The following is a 6,931-nucleotide window of genomic DNA, read 5'->3' as shown; positions in this document are numbered from 1 at the left end:
AAAACCAAAACCGATTCTCCAGAGTTCAGACGTCCGCAAGGCTCTTTTTAATGATTCCGCACCTATAGTTAAATCTTTTTCCCTTGGCCCATGTTTTACCTCTTCACCAAGTTTTGTTTCGAAAAAAAAACTATTTGTTTTCCATCAAGAACAAAAGAAGCCTTGATGATGTTCTAAATTGCATTTGCATGAACTTGAAAAGTTCTGCAACTGTTTTCTTTCATTCTTGTTGACTGAACAAGTTTTGGCAAAATATACAAAACCTTTTTTTGGGCATGCTGTGTTGTAAATGAACTGTATTGTCGGATGGAATCATGGGCTCACTGGCCACAATCATCATTTGTGGGTCACCTTGGAAAAACAGTGGGACTGATTATAATGATCAGCTTCAGTTGGCTGCTGAAAAGGGGCTGACAGGATGAGCTCACATTGTGATGTTTTACTATTTAAGGAGAGAAGAAATCAAGTTGCTCATTTGTTGACTTTTGCGGGGGTTATGAACTATAACAAATGGGGGGGAAAACACAAGACAGTCATTGTGGTAATACCCACAAAGATTGCAATGAAAGAAAAATCACCCGAGGCGCATAGTGATTTTCATGAATCTTGCATCTCTTTTTCCTCAAACAAAGGTTGCACACATCTTTGCGTCGACTGGGATTTAATCGGGTCGTTCCCATTTCAGTAGTTACTTGGCACCCCACGTCACCTGGGCTCAGCTTCTCTGAGAAGTTGAGTGGTACAGGAGAAAATCGATTATCGGATGGATGGATGGATGGATGGATGGATGGATGGATGGATGGATGGATGGATGGATGGATGGATGGATGGATGGATGGATGGATGGATGGATGGATGGATGGATGGATGGATGGATGGATGGATGGACGGATGATCCACAATCTTCCATTTAAAAATGACACACATAAAATCACAGTTCAAAAGATGTCCTATAATTAAATCCAGAAACAAGGTAGTGTTGATGTTCATGCTTTTTACCACAGGTGTCAAACTCAAGGCCCGGGGGCCAGATACTGCCCGCCACATCGTTTTATGTGGCCCACCAAGACAAATTGTGCATCAAATTCGTGTGTCGTTACTGGAATTGCAAATTTCACTTTTAATATCTTTTTTTTTTTTAAATATTGGACCAGTTTTTACTCGTCTGATTTGAAAACGAGTTATTTGTCAGTTTGTTTTGTAACTTTTACTGAATATAATAGGGGGTGCTCATACATTTATCATAAAGAAGCTATGATTATAATGCGGCCTGTGAAAAAAATGAGTTTGACACCCCTGCTTTATACCCTGAGGAAGATATCTGCTCCCAGTCCCAATTTCTACAAAGCTTCCACTGGGCAGAGAGGAGCATGTTGTGTGCTTCAGATATCCTCCTGTTTGGCATAGGACACCGTGGGCTCTTGCTGCGTGCTTCTTTTGTGTTTGTGAAAGCTTTGTTTGCAACCGTGCCTTTGAAACAACGAGCACAAGTAATGACAGTGAAGCTGCAGCCCCCCCACCCCCCCATCTGTAAATCAAGTTCTATGCCAGGTGACAGCCAGCACTGCAATTCAGAGGATGTGTTGTTTGGAATGTTGCTTGGATTGTGTTTTGAAAAGCTGACAGTGCTTTAAAACATGATACAAAAGGAGGTTGTTTTGGGCTGTTGGAGAAAGTTGAAGGACAGTTTTAAACATTTAAATATGACGGATAACCGAAATGTTTCTTTGCTTGTCTCTTTGCTATAGGAAAAAAAAAAATCCTCATCATGCAGCTGTTGTTTTTCATGCATACAAACGTTTGCTGTGGTAACTACTGCAAAATAATAAATGACATCCAACTCGACCCCTCCGAATGGGCTATTAAATGTTCATTTCCACAAACCCACAATTTAATAGAAATAATGATGTCCAATGTAACAAGTCAGCGTGAATAAAAATCTCAAACGCATTTCCAGAAAAATACATAATGACATGATAATAATAATCATAGATAATTATAGCTAATGTTCCAGCTGGTTGTTTTTTTTAGCAAAATAATTAATGGTAAGTAAAATGCTTTGTTCAGTTTTTACTTTGGCAGATATGACAAGAACTGTGGAACCAGCTGGAATTAACAGTGTCAAAAATGAGGGTGGAAAAAAAAAATCCTTGAAGATTAAATATATAATTACAAAATAACAACAGTTAATTTGCTGAGGTTCAAGATTTGTGTTTTGGACGGTGAGATTTCTCCCTCTGTGGTAGGTGGGGCCTACCTCCCACCAAATGTATCAGAGCTCACATCAAGGCAGTCAATTCAAGCGACAAAGAAAATTAATGTATAGACCCCTAATTAAATCTTAATCGTGACATCCCATAATTACCTTGCATCAAAACTTTTCCACACAGAAGTCCAGCTCAGCCTACCTATCAGAAGCTCAAGTGGAACTCACCAGTTTTGAGGGAAGGATTTTTTATTTATTTTTTTGTAAGAAGAGCTGGAAGGAGTTGAGTAAGGAAACACGTTCTCCTTCTTTTCTTGTGCTACTTCGCTTTGGGAGGAGGATGGTAGCAATTACCAGCACCAGCAGCTGAGAGAGAGCCAACTCTCTGTACATCAATCACTATTACACCATTGGGACTTTATGGAGCAGAGATTGTGTTAAAGACCACCACCGAGTGGCCGTTTGCTGAATAACACTTAGCTGGTTTAGAATAAGATTATATCTACAATTAGTGCCAGAGTCCTAAATTTGAAATGTGTGCCTTTGTCTTTTTCAAATTAATGTTCACTTCCTAATTGGTCATTAGCCCAGGGTACAATAATGTAAAATAAAATTTAAATAAAAAGACCATCCTGAATTAATTTCCATGGGTGATGAGTCAGAAAAAATGGCAATATGCATGCCGCGTGTCATTTGGTTCATGTTAGACTGCATAAATAGCAGAAGCAATTTTGGTTAATGTGGAGTGAGGAGGGGAGATGTTGCAAAAAAAAAAAATAGCAGGGTTAATTTAGGGTGAAAATTCATGGCTTGGCTTTTTGTTCGACAAAATGGAGGGAAGCATATTATTATTTCTTTTGTTGAGCTTTTGACTTTTATTGCAAGAATTTATCAAACTTTACGTTGTCCCCTTTTTTTGTGACGTTCTCCATTGTTTGGTCTGATAGCAGTTCCGCTAAGCCTCATCAGCCATGACATTTTCATTGATGGCAACATCTTCGCTGGTCTCTAATAGCCTACTCATTAGGAAGAATATACAGTAGATCCTCTCCAAGCCTCCTCATTAGGGAGCATATACGGTAGACCCTCTAGAATCAACCACAATCCTTTCTGAGATGATGTTCAGCCTTCAATTTGTTACATTTTCAAAACAATTTTCAAATAGCAGTCGAATTATACTAAAATCATTTGTTGTGATTTATTCTTTAAATGGTCTCTATCATAAAAAGTACATAAATCACAAAACATTATAATAATAATAAAAAATATTAATATGAAGTACCGCTATTTCTGGACTATAAGCCACACCCGAATATAAACCGCATGTGTTTTAATGCTTAATTTCCATATATACGAGAATATGCACGACTCTTACAATACCGGCTCGGTGGCGCACTGGTTAGCATGTCCGCCTCACAGTTAGGAAGGTGCGGGTTCGATTACACCGCCGGCGCTCCCTGTGTGTAGTTTGCATGTTCTCCCCGTGCCCGCGTGGGTTTTCTCCGGATACTACGGTTTCCTCTCATGTCGCAAAAACATGCTTGAGCACTCCAAATTGCCCCTAGGTGTGAGTGCAAATGGTTGTTCGTCTCTGTGTGCCCTGCAATTGGCTGGCAACCGGTTCAGGGTGTCCCCCACCGATGGATGGATGCATAACACAAATTATATACTAATGAAATATTTTCTGGTTGCCTTTTATTCAGTGGACTATCATGATCTGGATGAATTTACCCAGATATGGCTTTTGTAGCAACAGAATCTGCAGATCATGCCATGTCTACAGAATGGCAGTGCCAAAGGTTGAGAGGAAACAATCCTCCATCCCTGATTACTTCTAAGCTCTTGGACTTTGGTTACTCAAGCACTCATGCATGCTTAAGCAACAAAATGCGTTAAAGCCAACTGTTTATTCTTTGTGTCTCCATGGTAGTGTGTGAAAATAAAAGCCTGATTGTTTCGCATGTGGAAGCGAGGTTGTGTGCATCATATGCAGGGCACACCTCAAGGCCGAGTTGGAGGGGAATGAAAGGCAGAGGCAAAGCGTTCTGTCCTCTGACCAATGATTGTTAGATACAATGCAGCACTGGAGGTAAACAAAAAGGACTCCATTGGGTCAAAGGATTTGAGGATGTCAATGTGTTCTCAGATGTGACTGTGTTCTCAGCAACTGTGTGGAATCAAGAACATCCACATCGTAATGATTCATTCATTTTACTCTATCCTGGAAGCTACTATAATGCTTTGAATATTTCCCACCTTACACCTTTGCAACTCCTTGTAAAGGACATCCATTTCCTCTGGCTCAGCCAAGGCCAGACTTATCATCCATTAAATAAATGTCACCGGCAATAAAGGAGGTTGCGCTGCTTTTAAAAAGTAATCGACAAGCCGATTTGATAAGCTATGACCTGACACTGCCTGCCTTACTCTAGCATGTCTTATCTGTGTTCAACATATTGAGTGTTGCAACATGCTGAGTGTGGTGAGACAACAAAAATCTCAATGGAATCTTTTTACATGGACCTGCTTACTTGTTCCAAATGTGTCATTTGGTAAAGATTTATTGGAGTTGGGTACTTTTTGAAGACAAATCTACCAAGCCACAGTGATTTCACATTTTGCACTCTTATGTATGTACAAAGTTTTAAAATGGGCCATTCATTGAAGGTGCGCCTTATAATCTGGTGCGCCTTATAGTGCGGAAAATACGGTACACTTGGCAAAGAACTCTCAGATCTAGTGGCAAATGCAGTCTGATCATTCCTCGGAGTAACACTTGGCAAAGGGGAGGTGGCTTTTTATTTTATCGATACCCTTCTTTGGAACTGCCTGAGTTAAACTTATATCAGTGACCACTTTCAAAAGCAAATAAAAAGGGTTCCACCTCACAATTCATCCTATTATTTTGAGATACGAGTGATCTGAGTTAAGAGCTTGGCTGAATCGGAAGTCCAGACACGCACAATTCCTAGGCAGAAGGAGTGATGGTTCAATCTGCCTCCACAACTTTCAATCACACAAGAGGAAAAACTTCATAATTTCGATGTGAAGATGATCAGAAAAAAAAAAACAGGCGTGTGGTGTTCTACTTTCCTACTGCCTTGTTAGAGCAGTCCCATCCTGCGACAAAAGTGCAATTCACACCAAATTGACAGAGGCCATGTTAAATGCCACCAGCTGTTAGAAAGCAGGAAATGACCAGCCGGCCAAAATTTTGACATCTCCGAGATTGAGGTAGCTGCATTATGCCGCAAGCAAGTAATGAAAAGAAGAAAAAAAAAACATGGTTACATAAAATATGTCACGGTGCAGTCTCCAACCCTGAGGTTTGAATTTACTCATGCATGATGTCTTGGTCAATAAAAAACATCAAACGGAAGATGAACACGAAAGGTAAATGACAGAAGCAGAATCAATTTATAGCATGCTTCAATGCATCACCATCTCGTCACCTGTCAGTAATGTTATGGTTGAATACACAGTTAAGTCAATATATTGTTTATCAAAGTGGAGGGGGCTGCAAACTGTAACTTGAGGGTCTGCAATAAATTGTCGTTTTATGTATAGGCATGTTTGAAGAAAAAAAAAAAAAAACTACTCGATTTCATTTTAAATTCTCTGCCCCTCCTCGGTGTTTGACACCAAGCACTCATTTATTCTTATTATTACTTTTATTCCTATTGGTTTTATGACTCCATTAATGACCTTCATTTGTGTCATTTAGTTTTATTTATTTGCCCACCTTTGTGTTTTACGTCAACCTTTCTGTTTATGGGTGTTGTATTTATTGCTTTGTACAGCAAGCACTTCAGTGCGCAGCGCCTGCTTTTAAAGTGCTTAATAAATAAAGTTGGCTTGGGGTTGGATTGAATGTGAGGCAAAGCAAGCTTGGCAAAATATTTGCAGCTTGGAAGGACGTCGCTGAGGTTAACAGTTCCCAACATGTCGATAAATCGCAACGTATAAATGGGCACCTTTTCTTTGGCAATGTTTAGTGCAATTAACTTAGCTAGATCCTTTCTAGTCATATACAACATAATATGAAAATGATTTTATGTTGTCTGTTTGAAAAAAAGTTGTTGGAAGATTCTGAAACAGTACCGTAATTTCTGGACTTTAAGCCGCACCTGAATATAAGGCGCATCCGCTAAAATTCAGGTGAAATTCAATTTTGTTCATATATAAGCCACACTGGAATATAAGCCGCAGGTGTTTTAATGTTTGATTTCCATATGTAAGAGAATATGCACAAATTATACAATATGATCAAAATCATAAACTGAACTATAAACAGCAGGGTTCAAAGCTTGCGCAAAAATAGTCTGGAAAATACCGTACTAAATTCCATGTATAAATCGCAACCCGATTTTAAACTAGCTCAAGTCAGTTAGCATCAGTTTTCTTCATGGAATTAACCCGTCACTCCGAGTAGTCCGTTAAATGAAAAAAGTCCGGCTCCCCCAAATGCATTATATTAAAAAGTAAAAGGATGTTCAAGCTCGACTGACTCATTCATTTAAGAAATATAACATTGAAAGTAATCTTTCTGACAGCGTAATAATGTGCCCACTAAGAAATCATGTCCCATGAAGCAGACACCAACTAAGTCAACCTCGAGCTCATTTTTGAAGACTGTCACTCGCAAATCACACCTGCCACCTTCGGCTCTTGCAGTTCACTTGACATTTCAGAGTGAAAAATAATCATTCATGTAAATTTAATATA

The sequence above is a fragment of the Syngnathus typhle genome, linkage group LG22 (assembly GCF_033458585.1).
Source record: "Syngnathus typhle isolate RoL2023-S1 ecotype Sweden linkage group LG22, RoL_Styp_1.0, whole genome shotgun sequence".
In the NCBI taxonomy this organism is placed as follows: Eukaryota; Metazoa; Chordata; class Actinopteri; order Syngnathiformes; family Syngnathidae; genus Syngnathus; species Syngnathus typhle.
This window is presented reverse-complemented; position numbering follows the sequence as displayed.